The following is a 13600-nucleotide window of genomic DNA, read 5'->3' on the forward strand; positions in this document are numbered from 1 at the left end:
TGATTTTTTGAAATGCGAGATTTAATAACTGTCGCTCACCGGGGAGATGCGGAAGCTAATGCTAAGCCTTGCGGGGTTTCGATCTGCATTCGGGTAATGAGTGCCTATCGGGACGTCGCGGCGGTTGTCACGGACTCGATGGGAGTTTCGGGTCGTGACAAAAAATAACAAAATGATTTCATATGCCTTACACAACTTTAAAGTTTTTTTTTGTTCTCTTCTTTCAATTTATATTATTATTTTTATTTCTAGTTGTTTATATTTTTCATTTCTATTCTATTTGCTCATCTATTCTAAGTTTTCATACATTTTCTTCAAATTTCTACGAATCATTAATCATATTCTTTTTCTTTTTTTTTGTTATATTATATGCGGGTTCTATTTCCTACTTACCAAGATCTTCATTTTTTTATTATGTGAATTTTATTTTCTATGATTTTAATCTTTAAAAATTAATAAATTATTCTGTAGTTCTCAAATATAAGTTGTAATTTTGCACTTGCTTAAAATTTTATCAATATATCATTTTTTATTAATCTTGATTATGTAAGAGATAATTATTTTGAGTATATCTTTTCTATGTGCTTTTCGTTTTATATTTAGTAGAAAGGAAATTATCTTGAATACATGGTCTTTAAACAATCCTCATTATATAAGAGAAAATTATTAATTTGTATATTGTATTTAACTATTTATATTTTATGCATTTTAGTTTTATATGTTTAGTATTATAAGTTTAAATAGAAATAAAATAAGAATGTTAGATGTAATTTATTTTTGAAAGGTAAGAATATTGGATGTTAACTGCGTAATTGTTTTTTCAAGTTTGATTAAAGTATGAGTAAGTTAAAAACAATTGACAAATTTTTTAAAAGAAAAGCTGCTAATCGTCCAAATGATTCTTTGCATTTGAGCCTCAATACTTCAACTCATGAACAAGAGCAATTTGATTCAAAATGTCCAAACCTCAATGCTAAAGAAATGGATGTTTTTCAATACATAATCAATAATTGATGAATTTGAATTCAAAAAAACATGTTCGAACACAACTTTCCTTAAGGACTATTGTAAGTCTTTATTTTCTTGATTTACATGTTATATAAAATTTTCTATTATCAATCTTTTTTATTGTTGGTTAAGTTCAACATATTAGTTTTTGAAATTTTTAACCTTTATTCTTATGTCTTTGGCCCCCAACAAAAGTTGACTAGCTCTGCCGTTTTTCACTATAATCTTCTTTATTTCCTCTCATTTCCAACAATTTTCTACTCAACTCAAACTCTGTACATTTCAAGTAAAACAGATATGAAACAACTAACTAGACAGATAACTTTGGAAAAAAGTTATGTTGAGTAGAATTTCTAAAATAAAAAAATTAAAAATTATTTAAACAAAGAAAAGAAAAACATACTAGAAGAAAGCATGCTACGATGCGAATTTAATTCCAATTCCAAGCTATTTTCACCATTAGGGCAAGAGATTTCATTGAAATTTATTCTTTCAACATCAATTTGTTGCTGCTCCATGGTTAGATTCATTTAAAATTAATGAATTCAATTCTATTGGAGGAAAAAAAAAAGCAATGAAGAGTCACAAGAATATAGGAAGCTATGGAGAGTTAAAAGGTGCATAAGCAAAAGGTGAGAGTAATTGAGATTAACTAATAGTGAGAATAGATAAATAGTAATATAATTCATTAAGATTTGACCTGAAAAAAAATTATTTAATTGATTGTAATTTAGAAAATTACAATTATAAGTTGTTAGTGGAGAGTGTTCATAGACAATTAATTAAGAGTGCCAATAGCCCCACTCTTTGAGCTAATTAAATTATAGACTAATGTGATAAATTCTAAGCAATAATAAAGTTCACACCATCTCTCCTTAATTCTTATCCATGAGCTTTTCTTTCCCCTGATTTTTTTCCTTTCTTTATCAGAAAATCCTCCTTAATTCCTCCTCCTGATCCCTGTATCTGTCTTATTATTTGATTGTCAAAGGTATAAATGGCACCCAGACAAAGCTTTTGTACCTTTTCTACTTGTGGCACATGGAACCATGAGCACTTTTGAATTATTGGTTTATTTCCGAGTCTCTTTCTTACTGTTATTTTCTTTTATTCAAGTAACAATGGACCCAGAAATCTTTCCCTAAACCAAAGAGATGAGTTTACAAGAAGAGATTAATAGTGGAAAAGGTACTGAAATGCTTCCTTGAAACTTACCTCTCTATAAGAGACAAATAGAAGTTTTTTGCTCTCGGCTTCACACAAATGCCATGTGTGGAGTGTTAGCTCTATCAGATCAAAAGAGTTAACTTGGACATAGAAAATAATTTAGTGTCAATTTGCATGTAAATTTTGTATATGTATCGTCTGATGCAAATTTTACAAGTTTCTAGGTGGGAACAGGGGCGGACCCTCCTTAAGGGATGGGGGTCATGATTTTTAAAAGTTTTTTCATATTATAGAAAAATTTTAAATTTTTTTTTATAAATTCTCTTGGTGACCTTTAAAATAATTTTTTATTTAATAATTAATTCAAATAAAAACTAACAAAATGATTCCATATGCTTGACTAAGTTTTAAAGTTTTTTTTATTTTTTTTCAATTTATACTATTATTTTTATTTTTATTTGTTTATTTTTTTCATTTCTATTCTATTTACTTATATATTTTAAATCTCTATAAATATTCTTTCACAAATTTCTACGAACCATCAACCATATTCTTTTTTTTTTAATATGTCATATGTGCATTTTATCTTCTACTTGTCATGTTTTTCTTTTTTTTTTTTGTTATGTGAATTTTATTTTTTATGATTTTAATCTTTAAAAATTAATAAATTATTATGTAATTCTCAAATATAAGTTGCAGTGTTATACTATTACTTAGAATTTTATCAATATATTATTTTTTTATTCAGAATAATTAATGTGTTGTGGAATTTTTGTTGCAAACTTTAAATAACAAAGATATATATATACAAATTGACAGAATATTGTATTTGTTTCAATGCAATTTTATTTATTATTATTTTTAATGGCCCTCAAAATATTTTTTTATTTAATAATTATTTTTATTCCTCAAGCCGTTTGATAAAATTAGAGTCATTATTGTCAACATATTGCTAGTTAAGCCCAGCAAATAAATTTTAACTTAATATGTTAAGCTTATCAAATTTAAAAAAAAATAAAAGTGAGTCTACTAACCTAAACCCACTAAGTTTTAATATAAATCTAAACTTATTATAACTTATTATATCTTACAATCCAACCCAATAGCTTATCATAACATATCATATCTCAATATTTTAACTCAAAAAATGCAATATGTTAATTAGCAATTTAAGAGGTAAATAAAAAATAAGAGAAAAGCTTCCTAAAAAAAATACCCATTTCGTGTAGAACACATAAAGTAAAGAGGCAATTTATTTAAGTTTGAAAAATTATTTTCTTTTTTACTTTTGCACGCTGAAAGTGAGAGAGATTCTTTTATAGTTCTGTTCAGTTATATATATTTATATGACATCATCATTACTGTTAATGTGCATTTTTTTATATGCCCAATAGTTTGTGAATTTTATTTAATCTTTTATATGAGTGAGAATTGACTTATATATAGAGTTTTCTTTGACTGTTTAGTGTCTTATTTGGTTTGGCCTCCTTTAAAAATGCTCTAGCTCCACCCTTAGGTGAGAAATTCTTCTTGAATTTTGTCATAAGTAATGGAGTATTTCAAAGGCATTTCGATATCAAAGGATTTTTTCTTTGTTGTAAAATAATTCCACCATTTCTATGCCATGGAAAGTCTATTACACTAAGAAATGAGACTTGGAATGGCATACGGGTTGCTAACTAATAAAATTACTTTTTTAAAAAATATAAAATAATTAAGAAAAATAAAATTAGATATTGAATTTAAAATTGATTTATTAAGGCTAAAAGCATAATATATAATTAATTAAGCACCACGTTAAGTGGGTGTTGTGAAAGTGCTAACACTTTCCTCACAAGTAATTGTACATTCAAACTTAGTTTATTTTTGTAGACTAGAATCTATTATTTTAAATGAACTTAAGTCAAGTTTAAGACCTCGTTAAAATGTATAAATTCATTTCAGTGACCAATCACACATAAACAAAAAAGATTGGTAACAACTTCTCCTTTATGTTGAATAGTTGAATTTACAGACTCATACATTATGATAGTAATTATGGCAGAAACAAGTCTTCTGCCTTCATCAAGACTAAAGACTTGGATCAACATTATGTACTAATGTCATCACCAATTTATGACAAATTTTCTTTTCAAAAAGAAAAAACTTTTTCCTTTATACTTGTTCCTTGAGGTAGTGGCCTTGGAGTAGTAATGGCTTCTTCCAATAATTACTAGTCACCAATTGTGATCAGGGTTGTTACGTAATCCAAGAACCTTAAATTTGAGACTTTAATTATTTCTTCTCATAAATTTTGGATACCAAAATTTCAAACATATCAAAATTGTTGATGAGAATTTCACTCTAAATTAAAATTAATTAATTAATTAATTATTATTGGTTCCAAATATAAGGTACAAAAACAACATTATAATGTTTAGGTCTGACTCAATAACTTTAAAGGCCCAAAGTAAAATATTCAAATGAGGCCTTTTTTTACTAAAATTAAGAAAAAAATTTTATTAAAATTTTTTTCTTCTAACTTCTTGAGATGTAAAATTTCTAATTAAACTTTTATAATCAAGTTGTTGTAATATTTCTTTAATAATTTTTGATTCATTAATAATTTATGATTCAATATTTTTATTACTTGTAAAAAAATGATTAGCACTGAGAAAAATATTGGCAACTTGGTGATTAGTAATCAATTGATTATTAATAAGAGTTTGGAAAAAAATATTGGCAACTCGGTGGTGAATAATGAATTGATTATTAATAAGAGTAGGTGTAGGAGTAGGACATATGGATAGATTATTGGCAACATGGCTCAACGTCGTCCCATTGAGAAAGCTACAATGCCAAAGCTAATTTCATACATTGAACAAGTTTGTTTTATTTACTGTTTTCCAGCTATAATCCAAAACATGGTTAGAGATCCTTTCATTTCACAGCTTTCATGCAAAACAAAAGCTTGGCAAATGAACATCATTATTGGCAACTTAAATTTTTTTAATGATTCATGATAATCTTTTTTATTTAAAGGTTCATGATAAGCTTCTTTATTTCCTCTCAATTCTATCAATTTTACAAATATATTGATATTTGGAATTAGATTTATTTGATAACAATTAACTTAAATTTGGGGAAGACCCTCGTAGGACTCAATTATGTCAAATACATTCTTCTTGCATTCTTGGGTTTTTTTAGTTGAAAGTGGAAGACCCTTGACCTGAAATGCCTCTTGTATTCCACAACTTTTGATTTTTAATTCTATCAAATCTAGGATGCATTTTCCCTAATCTTTTCCTTTTCTAATACAATAATCTCAACCACCACAGCTTTTGCTAGTGGAACATGGAATTATCGATTCACTTTTGAATTAATTTTATTTTATTATCCAACTTGGTGATTAATAACCAATTGATTATTATAATAAGAGTAGGTGTAGGACATATCGGAAAATATTGCAACCTGTTGATGAATAATGAATGGATTATTAATAAGAGTAGCTGTAGGGCATTTGGATAAATTATTGGCAACTTGGCTCAACGTCGTCCCATTCAGAAAGCTAAAATGCCAAAGCTATGATCCAAAACATTGTTAGAGATCCTTTCATTTGACAACTTCCATACAAAACAAAAGTTTGGCCAATGAACAACCCTTAGACTTTAAATGGCATTTTGCGGCTGCCGAGTCTAATAAATTCATTTTTCAGAAAAAAAAAAACCATTATTTCTTTAACTTTGTTCAACTTTGTTGTCATAACCCTATTCTTGTGCACAGGGGTTGAGACTGATTTTTGGTGCTGCCAAACTTTTATTTGGTGCAGCAGGACTTTTGTAACTGTATATAACTTTGACATCCTAAAGCTAAGTCTCTTTGATGCCATCAAAAGTCTTCTAGTGTTACGGTTCAAGACTTGTTATGGCATACTAGCCAGAAGTTTTAATAATATCCCAATTTTCAAAAAAAAAAAACAAATTAATTTCATTTCAAACTTTGTTTAAGCAAACAAGGGCGTTTATATTTATTGGTCAATTGATTGTTAGCCAACTTGATGGGGGCTTTTGCATTTACCTCCATATATCATCAACTCATTCTTTGGTCTCTTATTGTAAAACAGCTTGCTCAGCAAAATTTTTTAATAGCAAATCAATGTCAGGATATATAGTTAATTATTTCAGAGAAAGTGAAATGCAAATTTTATCTAATCAAAATCCCTTTCCTTTGTTGTTTAAAGAGTGATTTTCTTTGTAGTTGACTTCTTAGTCTAATTAGTCTTCATATAATATTTATTAAAATATATAATATATTTCTTAGTTTAGTGATTTTCTTTTTATTAAAATATTTATATAATATATTGACCTGTTTAAATTATCTAGACCTCAATAAGTTAAATTTTGAGCTAATTAAATTATAGAAAATTATCCCATAAACTGTCATGGAATTTAAAAACTTTGTCTATGGAATTAGAAAGTTGTCACATATTCATTAGGATATATTTAAAAAAATTAATAAATTAATCTGATAAATAAAAGAACATTTTGTCATGCCCTAGATCCGAGGCATAATAGACGCCACACACCAATAACATATAATCATACAGGCATGTAAGGCACAAAAACATATATCTTATCCAACCAACTAAAGAGTCAAATATTTCTGAAAGCTATAATGATTTACGAAGCTAAGTCTATCAACATAATTCAAAGGGATATAATCCAACAATGTTTAAAAGTAAGCTTCCAATACTATAAGCTAAGATGTCAAGATAAAATCATGAATAACAAATTTAAGATAGCTAAATGGTCATAACATTTAAAAATCTTGAAGCAAACTAACACCATTTACTAGCCTATGAAACATCACTCCTTGAAATTTCTCACGTGTTTGACCAAATCACAACCTGCAAAAAAGGTGAAGGAAGGAGTGAGTCCAACAGCTCAGTAAGTGACTAACATCCCTTCAGTCGGATTAAGCATGCACAAAACATTTAAGCCAACATTATTTATTCTCATATAAATATCAAAAACAAAATTTTGGGTAATCTAATTCGGATAACAGAAGTATCTTAATTCCAAAATTTTAAATAATGGTTAAAATATGATTTCACAATTATTACATATTTTAATGGTCTCCCGTAACCTACTATGGCCATATTTAATGCCTATGGCATAGGTCATAATCATAACAGAAACCACAATTAACCCCAGTGGTATAGGTCATTATCATATCGAAACCACAATTAACGCTAGTGGCATGGGTCATAGGTATATCAGAAGTAACCATTGACTGCACTAAATAGATATCACAAATACCACTATTCTGTAACCGATGGTGCAATTGGAAGATCGATCTCTAATCACATAATACATGTCGACATGGCCAACATTTAAACCCAATTGGCAGGATCATAACATAGTCATACTAGAGACAAAACAAAATATATTTTTTGATTACCTAAATTCATAAAACAGTATTATTCACTTTTATAAAACACATATCGTGCACATCAAAAGTATATTTATTTCAAACAAGGTATATACATATATATATATATATATATATATATATGTAATAACAAAGATAATCATATATGCACATGTTAGACAAAATCATATTCAAATTTCAAAATCAAAAATCATACTTTGCAAAATTTACATTCTAAAATCTAACATATGAAAATCATATATATATATATATATATATTGCATGCTCAACCCGATTTTTTAACAAACTATAAGATAAAACATATTATACATAATATACAAAATTCAATTTCACATTGAGGCTAATATTAGAATGTGAAAACACCGAAAGGATATTAGTCACATGATTTTGTCAAGTTCATTTTTAAGCAGCAAATAAGAAAATCCTCCTAGTTGCTTAATATTTCAAGAAAATATATACAAAAATCAATATTAAATTTGCAAACAAATTCGACAAGTGACTCTCCGTTGACCATCCTAAGCACTTAGAGTGTGTAGCAACCTCTATTGCAATTTAGAAACATTTTCAATTAATAAGGTAATATTTTATTATTAATTTTTTTGTGAATTAATAAAAATCAAATAACATTGAGAATTAAACTTAAATCATAAAATTAGTAAAGATTTTAATTTTTTATAGAAATATAATATTAATTTCATATAAAAATCATGTTTGTAATTTTTGTTTAATTTTTGATATTTTTATAAAATTTACTAACTTAAGGAATAAGTTTACAAAATATAAATATATACACTTTTAGATATAAAAATATAGTAGAAATCACATATCCAATATTTATGAAGTTTACAGCAAAATTTATCAAATATTAATTAAAATCACATTTTAAAAAATTACAAAAAGAAATTTCTATTTTTTGAAATTTTCAGAATCTAGATGGCCATTTGACCTACTTTGGGCTCTTGTAACTTTTAATCTGAACTGCTTCCAGTAACAAAATCACACCAATTTGAAGTATTTATATCATACTATAACACCACAATTTGTTTCCATTAAAAAGAATACAAGAGTCCCAAGTTTCAAAAGCCAAAATTTAGAAATCATCACAGATTTACTCAAATTTTTGAGTTTGTAGTATCAATGAACCTAATTTGAGGCTTTAATTCTCTTAACACAGGAAGTCCCTCATCGAGCCATTGACACAAATTTAAACAGCTCATTTCAGACTACAAAAGCTCTCAAAGAAATGACCCAAAATGTTACCAGAATATGAAATTCCGGTAACCCAAAGTTGAGTTGTCAAAACTGTTAAAATTAAGTTTCCAGTTAACTTCAAAAATTCGTATCTTTCTACCTATAAAGCCAAACGAGATGCTACAAAAACCATTAGAAAGTTACTTTCAAGACCTTTCCATTGGTACCCATCATGCCATTGGAAAGTCACCGGAACAGTACCGGATTTGAATAAAAGTTAAGGAAATATAAAATAATTTAGGGATTTTGCACCTAAACTAAGAAAATACAACCCTAATCATACCTCAATCATAAATTTCTTGAATACTTTTCCCTTTTCTGTATCTTTCTTCTTCTTCTCTTTCTTCTAACTGTCTTTATCTTATACCTGACTATAAAAACTGAGTTAATTTCATTTTTTTTCAACTGATTGCTTTCTTTTAAATTTGTTGAGATAAAACTATTTCTTTTCTTTTTAAAACATGATAAGATTAACTTACTGCTCTTCTTTTAAATGTGCTAAGATAAAACTGAATGATTTTCTTTTCTTTATAGAATAAAGTAAAATTGATTTATTTTCTTTGTAAACATGATAACATAATATAACACCAACTAAAATATATCTACTCTATTTTCTAAAAGGTCTTTTCTTCTTTTCTCTTTTTTATTAATAACCCTAAAGCCATATTTGCAATTATCAAATAAAATGATATATTATATATTTTTTTTGTAACAGTTGGTATCAGAGCAGACTCTGAGTACTAGCAATGTGCCACTAAGGATAGTAGGCCCTTGTTGAAGTGGGGGAAGATGTCACGGTCCTCGTCTGGATGTGAATCCCACATCGTCAAGATAATGCTCCCTAGTGAGTTGAGCTAGGGAGAAACTCCTAGTGGGGAGTAAGGGAGAATGTCGTAGTCCTAGAGAGAGAAGTCATAAATCTCACATCGACTATCTACTGGAGTGATACTGGGAGTATAAGAATTTACACCACCTTCAACCTATGAGGTGCTTTTTGCAGGACAAAACCGTGAGGACAACAAGCCAAAGTGGACAATACCTCACAGGGGTTAGTGTGGACCGTGACACCTTTGACAAAATTTTAATTCTACTAATCGAGTTAAAAACTCACCGAGGATGTGTAGAATAATAGTCCTGAAAATAATCCCTTTGTTTTTACAATCGAGGGACATTGATCTTTACATGCATTAGTAATGAAGATTTGTTGCTTTTCCTCCTAGCATTTTGTGCTTAATTACATGCTTTTGTTCGACTTATATATATATATATATATATATATATATATATATATATATATATATATATGTATATGCTTTCATTAGTGCTTGTTGAATTATGGCAGTAAAATGTTTAATAGAGTTGATATGAATGAAGTGACTATATCTTTTCTGCTTATTGGGTTCCATTGCTTGAAGCATTTCTGCAGTTTCTGTATAAAATTCTTGGAGCATTGGCTACAACTTGAAAAAAGGGAGCATGACAGGATTGTATCCAAATTTGCCTATATCTTCAAATTCAGTTTAACTTCATCATCAAGAAAAGAAAATCTCAGTTCAGATTGTAGTATTTCAAATGCATGCATGCTTACGAAGTTCGTTTGGTAATATATAGCACAAAAAGCATTGTGAACCCAACTACGAAACACATTGATCCCATCTATTTTTCTAACAACAGGTGTGGCAATACCAATTCTAACATTGGTTTTAGACCACTTTATCAAATTTCAAAGCCATTTTTTAGTGCTTGTTTCCCCTGGCTTTCTTGGGAGAATATCAAGATTAAGTGGTGCTATAAAAGAAGGCCATGTTAGGAATGGCAGGGGGACAGATTTTAATCGGGTATTCGATGTGATCAAACTTGATTAATGTAATTTTTTATAATTATAATTGAAACAGATCGGAGGAATGAAGTTAATTGGATATTGAACCTCGATAGTAGATTATGGAAATGGTGGAAGACATTTCAGCAAGTGGATTCTTTAAAGGAGGTGATAGGCAGTGTATTACTCTATGAATGCTTATTTTTTGGCAAAGGAAGGTGCAAGGAAAGAGATTTTTTATTGGGTACGAATTCATGGTGACAAAGTAATATGACTTTATAGTTATGAAGTAGGTCTGAGTATTTAGAATTAAGATAGAGATGTAATCTCTGTATGATTTTATGGTATTCATACTTGACTTTTAAGCTCATGTGACTAATATTCCACGGAATAATAAGATATTGTCATTACCTTGAGATTCACCTTTAGAATTCTGATTCTTCTAATGCAGCTTTGTTTATCCTGCAGGGAGCCTTCAAAACCAAACAAAGTGAGACATAATAAACAAGAATTATTATAATTTTTGTTAACAAGTAGTATAGCACATAACAAAATATAAACAAAAATCAGTAACAAAGCAAATTGCAGATACCTCTATGTCTTGGCATTCACACGAACCTTGGAATTGACAATAAATGTCATAGTTAGCTTAGGACAGTCTTCAACTATTGAAGAACTTAAATTGGGAATTACAAGGTGTCAATTAAATCTCTACCTACGCAAGTATATATATCGAAAAGATACTATAATGGTAAGTAGAGTATCGATCCCATAAAAAATTGACCTAAAATTTCTCCAAGTACTAAAATTAGAACAATTTAATCTTATCCAAATAATCAAATTCAAATAACTAAATTAATTCACTAAAACTGATTAATAAAAATTTAAACAAAAAGAAAAATCAAAGCAATAATAACTTGGATAAAAATCAAATCAAACAAGTCTAAGATTACAATATCAATCACACTTCATCTAAATCTTAACTCTCTTCCTAAACTTATTTCCATAGGTTGAATTGCTAACCTAAAGTCCTCAGTTATTCATAAGGGTCTCCCGACTCATCTTATAAAAATATCTATTTTAACCAAAATACTATATCCTTATATGAATTGAAATTAAAACAGACTCATTAAGTTCAGGTTCTAATTTAGCTACATATTACCTATAGGTATATCCCTATCCTATACGCAAATCAATTAATATGATCATATGTTATTCCAATTTTAGTCTACACTAAACTCCATTTCCAAAGTTTGTTTAGGTTTTTAGATCAATTTAATTGGTGATCAGGCAATTAAAAGCATTAAGAAGAAATTGGAATAAACAATTCAAATCCCATTAAAGATAAGCAAGAAAGAGATTAAAAATTTAGATTACATGTGAGTTTAATTACAATCCTAGAAAAATAAATTTAGCTCATAATATCTAATAAAAACTTCATCCAAAGAAACTTAGCTATTAATCCAAGTCAAAGAACATAAGAAAAACACAAAAGTAAAGAGAGAAAACTAATAGTTAGAGCTTTGTGATCTTGATTCTCCCTTCAATTCTCTTGTTTTCTTGCTTTGTTCTTCCAATTCTCCAAAATAGTTGCTTGTTACTTCCCCCTTAAAACCTCTGAAAAGGGTCCCTTAAATAGGCTCCAAGTAACCTAATTTTCAAAATCTAGTCAAATTTTTATTTTTGGAAAATCACCCATCGCCGCAGCCTTGATTTCTTGGTGCTGCGGCACTAGATTCTTGCTACAGTAGCACTGCAGTGCTCTTCTTCTAGAGCTGCGGCGTTGAGCTCTTGGGAAAATGTGTTGTGTGCTTCCTTTCACCAGTGCTACAGACTTGTTCTCCTAGTGCTGCTGCAATCTGTCAACTTCGAATGTGATTTTCACCTTGATTTGCTCCGAACTCTTTTTTGTCTAAGTTATTTTATATTATTGTCAAACATTGAATTTCTAGCATGACTATTTAATTTATAAACATTATTTTTGATTTTTTGCCCCCCCCCTCCCCCCCCCCCCCCCCCCCACCAATGTAAAATCTTGGCTCCACCACTACATGGAAGCACCTTGTCATTGAAGCCAATTTGGATTCGACTAATTTACTGATGCTATGTGATAAGTGTCAATTAATTAAGAAAGCAGTGAAATGTATTTATATTGTTGAAATAAAATAAAAATTAAGAGAGAGATCATAAAAACAGGGTTTAATGATCCTTTCAACTTTCATCACTTAGCTTTTTTCCTTTACACTTGGTCTTTGAGGTGATGGCCTTGGAGGTAGTAGTGCCTTCTTCCAACAATTACTAGTCATTTTATAATAATCGGAATTTTTTATTAAAATATTTATATAATATATTGCCCCTGTTTAAATTATCTAGAACTCAAGAAGTTAAACACTGAGTTAATTAAATTATAAAAAATTTTCCAATAAACTGTTGATGGAGTTTAAAAATTTTATCAATGAAATTAGAAAGTTGTCACATGTATATCCATTAGGTAAAAAGTTAATAAATTAATCTGATAAGTAAATTAAAGGGCATTTGACAATGTTTTAATTAACTTCACTAATGGAGTTAAAATCCCATAGAATAATAATCTTGAATATAATCCCTTGTTTTTACAACTGATGGACATTGATCATTACGTGCATTGATAACGAAGATTTGTTGCTTTTCCTTAATTTTTCTTTTCTTTCTGTTTTTTTTCATTGTTATATGTGTTATAGATAACGACATCCATCATCTCTACGAGAAATTTCAAATTAAAAAAATATATCAGCTTTGAGAAAAGTTAAGCTAATAAACTATTGGAAAAATATTGGCAACGTGGTGATTAATAATCAATTGATTATCATAATAAGAGTAGGTGTAGGACATATCGAAAAATATTGGCAACTTGGTGATCAAAAATGAATTGATCATTAATAAGAG

The sequence above is a fragment of the Theobroma cacao genome, chromosome 7, assembly GCF_053813885.1.
Source record: "Theobroma cacao isolate CCN51 chromosome 7, ASM5381388v1, whole genome shotgun sequence".
Taxonomy (NCBI): domain Eukaryota; kingdom Viridiplantae; phylum Streptophyta; class Magnoliopsida; order Malvales; family Malvaceae; genus Theobroma; species Theobroma cacao.